Source organism: Bombus terrestris, chromosome 7 (genome assembly GCF_910591885.1).
Source record: "Bombus terrestris chromosome 7, iyBomTerr1.2, whole genome shotgun sequence".
NCBI lineage: Eukaryota > Metazoa > Arthropoda > Insecta > Hymenoptera > Apidae > Bombus > Bombus terrestris.
Genome location: NC_063275.1, coordinates 7,636,071 through 7,647,456, shown reverse-complemented (window position 1 = coordinate 7,647,456; position 11,386 = coordinate 7,636,071).

The following is an 11,386-nucleotide window of genomic DNA, read 5'->3' as shown; positions in this document are numbered from 1 at the left end:
ATCTGTATGAAAAAGTAAGTTAAACATATAGAATACAAATTTTTCATATGACGCTTCCAGAGACAATTGAGTTTGAAAATTTGTCAAGAATACTTCAACTGAACTAATTAATACGAGATTATCATACATGTAAAAATCAGTTTAAAATATTAAAGAATATTTTTCCGCTTAAAATCTCATTTTCAAGAAAATAAACTTTGAATTTGTTTAATTGCGCACTGATCTGACACACACGCATGACATATTTTCAAATTTATCTTTCTTGAAGAAACAAAGCATCAAATGAGAAAATTTTATTCTACATTTTTTACTTATTTTCACATGCAGTTTAAACTCCTATCGACTATTTATTCTTCTTTAATTCGGGAATTATTCCAAATTTAGATATACTTGTCAAATTTTCAAACTCGATTTTCTTAAAAACGGAGCCTCGGATGAAAAAGCGTTATGCCGAAATTTTTTCTTAGTTTTTTACGTAGAATCACCCCTTGCCCCGTTGTGCTACGATTTCCGCCCTAACCTGTATGATAATAATTACAGCAAGATATTTAAATGAGAATAACTTAACTTAGAAATAAATTAAAAAAAGAGAATTATAAAAACGAGAATAAAAAATTTGATATTTTTTAATAATTTATAATTATAATTTGCGGGAGAAATGGATAAAGCGAAGGGTGAAAGTGATACTTACCTTTGACGGGTAATCCCTTAGTATATACATCTTTTTCGTTCTGCAAGTGAAATTGATTAAATTTGTTATAATTAAGAAATACCTATAACAAAAGATATGTGTATAATGTATCTTTAATAGAATATGGGAATTGTAGGACTCTTCGTCGAACCCTCGGACAGATAAAACGTGTTTACAAACAAGTGTCAGAAAGTAATAACGGAAGTACAAGCAAAGGTGTTTAAACTCCCAATAACTAATCTTATTAGAGCAACAGCTTTTTAATTTCATCGTTAACTTAAAAAGAATAAAAAGGAGAACTGCAACTGTCTCTGATTACGGAGACATTTGCAGATATGTTTTTAAAAATATAGCATCGGCGACATGGACCAAATTCCATCCTACTACATCTTATGAGAAAATGGTGCAGCAAGTCCAACATCCTACAGAAGAAATTGAAAGACTTTCTAGTGCAACAATATACAGTGGCCATAAATAATATAGTCTACTCACTCGAGCTATTGGGATGAATTTGACCTGATTTAACGGAACTTTCTTGGGTAAATCGCTGTCAAATATTCTAGAAAATAAATATTTCGTGTTGCGCCGCCTGAAAAGTGCATGCTAAATTCGTGGAAATTCAGTATATCAGTAATTATCACTTTTTTGGTACATTTTTTAAAATAGCTGCTCTAGAAACGCACTTTTGTACGTAAGTTTCATATATTTTTTGTTCATAGTGACTATAATTTTAAAACAAGGTCAGATAGAGCCATGCTCATATGAACCTTTTTCATTATGCCTTTTCTTCACTCCTGAAGTCGGTCTCATATATTATGATACATTCCCTATAGATATAATAGAATATATGTATTCACACAATGTAAGAATACGATAGAGCATAAAGTAAATTAGAGCCATTTTGCGTAAAATAGTAATAAATCATCTAGTTTATATTCATGAAGTTAATACTATTATAGATAGAAGTAAATCACGAAAAGTGAACTAATTCTTCTTGTCTTCAGAAGAGAAAGACAATGAAAAATCTAAGGCACTATTTCTACACTTGCGTTCCTTTATCCTTCGTAGACTAAATTTTGTAAAATAGAAGATAACATATCTGCTAAATTATTAATTTTCCGACATAGATAAATTGATAACTTTTCATAGGTAATGTCAAGACGGAACGATTAATGTATTAAAAAATAATTTCATTCAAAACAATAAAGGTGTCCTTCATATGTCCTCTATGTTTCTACCCATAATAGCTAATTTAGCTTTTTTTTGAAACATTTTTCAGTCTCATGAATAATCTCAGAGATATTTATACGTATCGATTTAAATGAAATAATAGAAGTCTTAGAAATTAGTAAAGTTATACTTAAGTCGTAAGTTACTGAAAAGTGGAAAAGATTTCAGTGGATATTTGGATTGTTCTGCGCGACATATACAAAGGAGAAATTATTTTTGATAATCTTATCTGGAAAATTGACAGGCAGTATTAACTAGATAAGGTAATCCTGTTAAGTAAATAATACTTTCATTACCGGTACAATATGCCGTCTTACATCTGGATTAACCAGATTATAAATATCCATTGTTTCTTTTCAGTTAAAAACCCCAGCCTAGAATCAGGCGGTATTCTGTTGGAGAAGCCCCGTAATTGATTTTCTCAAGAGAGAGCTCCAGCCCCAATCCTCTGATGGAAGCCACGCATGCCACTTCTGGGTAGCACGTCAGTGCCGAGTCCGGAGGCATCAGTGTCTGTAGCACCCCGTCATACGCGAGGTCCCAGAGAAGTGGGCCTAATACAGACGCCTGCGGGACCTTGCTAACCACTTCTCCGCCCCGGTTAGTGTAGATATTACTCCTGTCCCGGAGATATATCCGAACTACGCCCTGGAAGTAGAGAGGCACCCGGTGGAACTCCAGGGCCCCCTCTATCCTCCCTCAGGGCAAACATGACAGGCCTTAAACATTGTTTAGATTCTGGACACTCGAAATATGGTTATTTTGGCCTTCGCATCGGTAATCCAACACAAGTGTCACAATTTATTTTAAATGCGTAGTTAATATAAATTTCATTAACATATCAATGACATTTTCCTGATTAAAATGATACCAAACACAAATTTTTATGAAATTTTATAGTAAATTTTATATAAAAGTATATATATCAATACTATTTCCAATAGTAAATTTTTAAATATGATTTTGAAGAGTCACATTATACAATTTTATAAAAGAAATTTTGCTGTCATAAAGTATTAGGAACAAACTATTATATGTAATATTACATATAATTTTTACTGAATCCACCTATCTGTAATTAGAATTGACACATATAATTTATTGTAAAAATCAACGCACTTTTCAATTTGATTTTCATTAATTGTCTTTCTACAAGTAGTGTTCTTGCTACAAGTCGAAAAAATTCTGTCTAATCTTCATTACACTCATTTTATAATGTCGAAGCATAAATACACATCAAATTATAAAGTACTTGTAATCAATAAACGTTATTAATTTGCATTAAGACAGCTCTGCATATATACAGGATAAATAACATAACCTGATCGCTTTGAATATCTGAGTTGTTTTGATGATAAGAATCATCACAGCGTGATAGCGAAATCATAACGAAATCACTCCAAGGATCTGTGACATTGTAACCTTCATGTGACGTTAAGTACAAAAGAGTTACAAATATTTGGGAGTGGATGCGAATAATGAAATACTACGATGGAGAGATTGCTATAGGAAAATTTCGTCCCTTTCCTGGACTGCTTGAATTCTTGCGGGTGGTCGGTCGTACTGGCTCGGTTGTAGAAAATTTTGGCATTTGTTGGCCATGTGTCCCAGCTTTCCGCATTTGAAACACTTCATCTGCGCGCGTTCAGCGGGTGGCCTATTCTCTACTCGGTCAAATGTGGTAGGTTTCTGAGCTACTAGTGCGTTAGGCGATCTAGATAGTGTATTAGATCGTCTTACCTGCATTGATTGATTGTTGAGGCGATTACTAGCGGAAGGCAAGCGACTACTTGACCAATTGGCTTGCCGTTCTTCTCGTGAGTAGCGTTCTAAGTCGGCTGCTTTCTTTTCAGCTTCTTCAAGATTCACGGGTTCAAGGATTAATAATGTTCGGCCTATGTCGCGCCTGAGTCCCTTTAGGTACACACGGACATTCTTCTTTGTAGTTTCTTCGATCATTAGCTTGCGTAGAAGTGGTTGTGGGTACTCGTTGGTTACTGCGTACAGTAAACGGTTGAGTATTCTTCTGAACCGAATATTAAAACTCTGCACTGATTCTTCCCGTCCCTGTCTCAACTCTTTTAATTGTTCCCGATATTCTTCCGAAGTCACTTGAGCTGCCACATTGTTCCTCAGTGCGTTGTACAGATCACTGTAGCACTCAATGGGGATGTTGCGGATACTTTGAGCTGCTTTTCCTACGATTTTTTCTACCTTTATTGCTTTTAGCAATAAATCTTGCTCCATGCAACGGTCTTTCATACTGCTTACTTCTTTGATGAATTCTTCCACACCTACGTCATCGTCTCCGTTGAGCATTGGAATACAACGTATTGCATCCTTAACTCGTAGAGTGGAAAGAGCGGGTGGAAAATAGCCTCTTTCTTCAACCTCGGATTGTTCGGTGTCGATGTGCGCATGTGGGATGCCTGGAATCGTTAACCCGGTCGGTTCGCGTGCCCTAACCGTACTCCCGGTGCGATTAATCGCCGTCGACTTACTTTCGTTGCTTTCGGTAATGATGGAACCAGAATCATCGGTCGCAAGGGATCCGAACCCAGTCCGTAGCTCTGCGACGGTTCTCCTAAGACTTCCGATTTCTGCTACCCAGCATCTATTTTTTTCGTCACTTTGCATAGACAAACGTAACATATCCTCTTGTAAACGGGCAATACTCTCTTGCTGTTTTTGAATGCTATCCAATATTGTTCGCAACGTTGGATCCGTTGAGGTAGAAGTTTGAGATTCGTTTGTCTTAGACATCTTCCTGCTTTCGGACGAAGATGAGTCTTGGCTACTGAAGCTAGATTTTCTTTCACGGTAACGTACGAAGGAATCCAGTTTAACTTCCTTTGTCACTTCACTCGGTTCGTGATAGTTACTTCGTTGTTGCGGATGACCGTAGTCCCAAATAATTCTATCTTCCGTAGATGATGAATGTCTTTTGGTTTCCGAACAAACACTTTTCACTATCCTGGCAGTAATCGCCAAAAATGTCACGCAAAATAAAAAACAGGAGGCTCGAACGAAAAGAAAAAAATTAAGGTAACAAAAAAAACAAGAGAATTTATTTCTTGTATTCTGAATTTACACTGACTGCGATTTTGTTCTGAGCTACAGCCGTGACTTTCCAAGACTGAAGCTCTTACAATTTGACTTTCGGTAACATCTGTTTCTTCTTTGTTTGTCATCCCTCAATATCCCCACTACCCGTAGGCGTACGTGACCGTTGTCACACTTCTAGGGCATTCGGTGGAAGGACCGTTGGGATACAGATGACTCATTAGGCACTTCGGCGATATACATTGTCGCCAAGGCTGCCACATCTCTATCTCCATCATCGGTCCATCGGATTTGAAGTATGCCGGTCGTGACAAGCGCATAGTTGTCGCCAAGCAGCGAGCTCTCAAAACGTCGAATTTTGTCCGTTACGTTTTCCACACAAGAACGGACATACGTGATCATAGGCGCGAACGGTGGTGCGACCCTAGCATAGCGGGGTCGTTTTCAAAATGAGACAAAGGAATCATCGAAAGACGAACAGTTCCTTCTGACGAGTCGAACGTTACGCATTGAGTCAAAAATCTAACGCCTAACGTCTATCTCAAGCTGCGAAGTACGACAGGTCTCGTTATAAGCAAACCATTAACCAAACCTTGACTATTATATTTTCATTCTTAATTGTTGATCGTTGACTGAAATTGTTGCTTCTTTATTTTTTATTAAACTTTTATTAACAAATCCAGTGTAGTTTTCCGTATGCACTCATTCCAACCACTTCTATTCTCGTAATAGAAATAGGGGATCAATCAGTTCGTGGCGTCGATTGTTTAATCGTATCGAGAATTTACGACTCTCGTTGACGCGTTATCTCGCGATCGCGTCTCTCCGCGAACGGTTGAAACACAAAAGTTAAAACACACACAAACGTTAGGTTTGGGTAACGGTATGATTTGTTACAATATCTTTTGATACTCCGTCAGTCTATGTGTATGCAGTCGCTATTCGTCACTCACTACAACGGTTCCGTTACAACGGTTCTTTTTTAATACGCTGATAACTCTTCTTGACAACGATGGCAACACTCCTTGACAACACTGATAACATGCACTCGATATCTCCCAGACAATCCGTCCACGATACGACACTATATTACATATATTTATATAATATTTCGGGTATACATGTTTATGTATACTCGAGAAATATTTTTTTTCATTTACAAGTACTTTACAATCAATTCTCGCATTGAGAATTTTGAGTAAGTTTCTATGGCGTGGCGCAGTGACATGGCTAATTATTTATAATAAGCTTATTTCTAGTTGAATATAGTACTTAGGTCTAACGGATAGTGATTTCTTAGCCTGCGGATCTGGTTCGATGTATTAAGTAATTTAGTAATTAGGAGGTTTTGATGTTTGTTAACTCTTATGATATATCTATTACTACATTTTGTTATTTCTTCTTTGACTGTGGGTATCTTGAAGTTGTGATGTGTTGCTTCGTTGGTAACATACCAGGTTGTATCAATAAGGGATCTTAGAGTTTTCGATTGGAAGCGTTGAAGTATTTCAATGTTGAAATTACTTGCTGTTCCCCATAGTTGGGTTCCGTAGGTCCAGACAGGTTTTACTATGGTCTTATAGAGCGTAATATTGCTCTGCGTGCTTAAGTTGGAACGTCGCCAATGAGCCAGTGGAATTTTTTACGTTTAGCCTTGAGTTGCTTCGATTTGTCTATGATGTATTGTTTCCATGTCAATCTCCTGACCAAAGTCATGCCCAGATATCTGACTGAATCCCTGTAAGGAATAGTTATATTGTTAATGGTCACCTGAGGGCCGCTTTGTTTTCGCAGCGTAAAGGTTACATGTGTGGATTTATTTTCGTTACTTTTGAAGCCCCATTTATGGAAACACTTTTCCATAGAGGCGAAACCTCGCTGGAGAGTGGATGAGGCAATTCTCGGGTTGGCGTGGGACGCTAATAGCGCTGTGTCGTCAGCAAATGTTGCTATAGTTATTTCTGTTGATATTGGTAAATCGGCAGTGTAGATGAAAAACAGAAGGGGTCCCAGGACACTACCTTGGGGTATGCCAAAGTTGTGGTAATGGCGTGTGCATATTTAACCATGAATTGCATTTTGGCAGTAAGTGTGTGGTAGGACATTTTTAAGTTTGTAAAGAAGCCCTTCGTGCCATACTTTGTCGAATGCCTGTTGAATTTCAAGGAATACCGCTAAGCAGTATTTTTTCTTTTCGAGGGTTTGGCTGATATTGTGTGTTATTCGGTGGATTTGCTCCATTGTGGAATGCTGCTTCCGAAAGCCGAATTGATGATCTGGCAGGGTTTTCAGATCCTCTAGGAGTGGAAGGAGTCGATTCGTTAGCAACTTTTCGTATAGTTTTGACAAAGTGGGTAGAAGACTAATTGGGCGATACGGGCTGGTTTCGTGTATTGGCTTTCCGGGTTTAGGGATGAGCGTAATTTATGACGTTTTCCAGGTTTTGGGATAGTATTCAAAGCGAAGAATTGCTTTGAAGATTGAAGACGTGAGTGCAATCCCTTTTATAGGTAGTTCCTTAATTGCTTTGTTGCTTATTTGATCATGTCCCGGCGCTTTCCTGAGGTTCAGACGATGGATTAATTCAGTAACCTCTAGAGAAGTGAAAGGTTTAATGGGGAAAGACATTTGGAAGGGAGAATGCAGGTATTCTGTTATTTCAGGAGCGAATGGGGGAGGAATGGGGTTTGAAAATGTTGGATAGGTAATTGGCGAAGAGGTTGGCTTTTTCTATAGGGCTTCGTGCCCATCCGCCTTGGGGACAGCGAATTGGTGGGATTATTTGGGGGGGAAGCCTTCCTGGAAGCCTTCCATAGTGAGTAGTTGGAGTCGGCAGAGGGGGACAAATTGACGAGGTACTTTTGGAAACAGTCATTTTTGTATTTTTTAATGGTTTTGGTTAAGTTCCTGGTTGCGTTGTTTAGCTTGCGTTTATTGTCCGGTGTTCTATGGGTTTGCCATACTCTTCTTAGTCTTCGTTTTTCTGTAATTTTGTTTAATATGTAATGGGGATATTCGTGTTTACTGATAGAAGTCTTAGTAGGTGTTGAGGAGCGGATGGCGTTTATTATGCTCGTGTTTAGGTATTCTGTGGCAGTTTCGATATCTGTCTTTGTTTTTAGTGAGATTGAGGCAGCGGTTGAGCGGTTAAAGATTTCTCTAAAGAGCTACCAGTTGGTGAGTTGGTTGTGAATAAGGCCATTAAGTGGCCTTGAAGGTATTGTGGCTTGTGGCTTGAAGGTATTCTTTCTGGAATGATGGAAGCTCGTAGTGCTTAATGCTGGATTTGATGATGATTCCGGTGCCGCCGTGTGCCTTTCCACTAGGGTGTTGGGTGTGGTAGAAGTTCTAGCCGTGTATTTTGAGTTAGTTTTTGTCGGTGAAGTGGATGTCGGATATGAGCATTACGTCGATTTGCTGTTGTTTTAAGAATAGTTCTAGTTCAAATTTATGCTGAGCTAGACCGTTGGCGTTCCACTGAGCTATTCGCATTGGTTTGATTTTGCTTCTATGCGTATGAATTTGTCCATGAGGAGGGTGAGTAGTGACAGCAAGTTGTTAATTTGCTCAGATTGCTTCTCGATAAGTTTTTCGAGTCTGGTGAAGTTATCTGTGTTTTGTGGGGTGGAAGCACTATTTTCTGTGCGTTCACTGTGGGTTTTCGAGTTGTTCACGTTTCCTTGTGTTGCCTGCGCATAGGATACTGATGGTGTGGTGAGTTTTTGGGGTCTTGGTTCCTGTATGGTAATCTCCTTGGTTCTCTGTTTTGGACACTTGATATTATGTAGCGTTTTATAGGCTGAGCATCCTTTGTAGTTCGCAGGATGCTCTCCTTGACAGTGGATGCACTTAGCGGGGGTTTCAGGGAATTTAGTGCATTGGTCAGTGGGGTGATTACCTGCACATTTTACGCACCGGAAGTTATGATTGCAGTATTTCTGCGTGTAGCCGTACCTTTGGCACCTTTTGCATTGTACTATCTCTTTCTTTACAAGAGGTGGTTCGAACTTAACTGTGGAGTTCATCAGCCAGTTGACGTTGTAGATTTCTTTGTTATTTTCTTTTTTTGTGACTCTATGTCTAATGTTGCTGACGTTGGTTACCTCTTGGCCAAGAGTTTGAAGTTCGAACTTTAGTTCGTCTAGGTCGACTGAGTGGTGGATATTGCGTAGCACCAGACGAAGTGGTCTTTCTTGCTTGAGCTGATATGTGTGGAATTTTGCATTCAAAGTTTTTAGCAACTTAGTTTTCTATAGGCGTCTGGGTGGGTCGGCAGAATTTTCACGTGGTTGTTGTTAATTTTTAACTTGTAGTCCTTTTTGCTGATATCTTTTTCAATGGTCCTTATCATTGTTTGGATGTCGATTACGTCGTCAATGAATATTGGCGGGGGATGGGGAATTCTTTGGGTATGGAGATTATTTACCGTTTCGGTTGTATTCATGGAGTCTTTCGTAGTCTCCAGTATTGAGAATCTGTTGTAGGTGGTCACTTGGCTAGCTTGTAGTTTAGCTTGACTCTTGTTCACATTTGTCTTGATTGGTTCCAGTTTGCGTTTTTTCGTGTGCTGGTCGTTTGCAAAGAGAGATGTGTTGCCCCTTTGCCACGGTGGAGGAAGAACGGCGGTGTTATAATTTAGCTCCGGAGAGCCTGTTTGGAATGTTAGGGCCATCATCGAGCTAGTTAATTTGGTATGAAAGAACTAGTCGAGAGGCTGTGTGAACACTTAGCTAGGTTTGTTGGATTCGCTTTCGACAGATGGGCGTCACGTGTAGTTTTGTGAACTTCACAGGGCGCTGGAGACACGTCTGCACGCTTCGGCACTCACCAGCAAACTGATGTGTAACTGATTAATGCTATATGACTGGAAATATTTTTGGATTATGTTGAAATAGTTATTCGGTTATCGAAATTATGTCATCAATGAATTTAAATAAACGGATTCAAATAAAGAGACGGCACATGTCTTCGAAAATTTCATACACCGCAGGCGTTGTTCTCTTGTAAAAGCCTAGCTAATTCAATACCAATTGTACCTATGAACGAAGCGGGCGATTCAGGAATTTTTAAGAAAAAAGTTTTTTGGCCAGAAGTCAGGCCTCATTCACTCACATAAAATATTAGTTTATCTTAAGCATTGTGAAATCCGTTCTGAACACAAAGGCACAATTACCTATACAACTACTTATACAACTACCTATTATACATCGACGATCATAAATATGCTTTGCACATCCATATTGACTTGACGTTTCGTAGACATTGCAGTCTAGTCCTTCAGGATAGATTTGAAATTTAGTGTTTTAGGCCCCACTGTCTCCTTTACATTGCGCGATGTTTCAGTTGGCTGATCCAACTGGAGGTTCAACTCGGAAGAATCTTACAGAAAGACGTTTAATTTGATTGAGCAATCAAGTTGAAAAAGAAGATCTTATCAGAAGTTCGATAACGTCCGTGTTCAAAAACATCTGCATATTTTCTCAAGAAGCATCGCAAAGCAATCGAAATATTGAAATATTCAAACAATTTGGACAGGGACAGAGGGTATAATATCAATCCGATTTGGTAACTTATCCTGCCAGCTTTTTAATTCGATTAACCAATTAAGTTAAGGGACTTTCGATAAGATATTCCGGATTGAGTATTCGGTTATAACTTTCGATTTGAGTCATCAGTTTGATCGACTAACCGAAACATCGCGTAACATAAAGATGATAGTGGGATCTGAATCCTCCGCTTCAGGTTTGCCCTGAAGAAACAGACTACAGTGTCTATGAAACGTCAGCCCAAATTGCATGTGCAAAGTGCAAATGCAAAATTGAAACGCGATTGTTTATTCCGAATGGCTAATATCAAAACTTTTACCCATTTTTGTTATATATTTCGGACTGTTACCATGCGTGAATAAAAAGTGTGATCAATTTAGTGCTTCTTTGATAGTCTGATTCAACCGTCACATTTTATATGAGATGAAGATTACTCTCCGTGATTAAAATATCCTATTGTTTTTAAACAGAAAAAGCTGAAATTTTAATATTCTCTTTGTTCCTATTTTATTTGTTCCATCTTTGGTTTCCCTCATTCAAAATATAACATTCACTTCGAAAAAGAAGAAAATAATAAATAGGACATTTTAATTCAAAAACGTAGCACATACTGAAAGGTTAGTTGGTTCAACATAATTGCAATAGGTACTATGTAGGTTCATCTACATTTGTTAAATATTCATAGCGCATAAAAATCATTTGATGAAAACAAAACGTTGCCATTAAAATGTCAAAGTACTTTTGAAAATAATTGCAAACTGATTTGAAATGAATTTTAATTTCGTATCTGTTTGTTAATTTATTATGACTAAACTAATGGACTGATACTTCTACGTTGTTCTATAATGAACTGCTA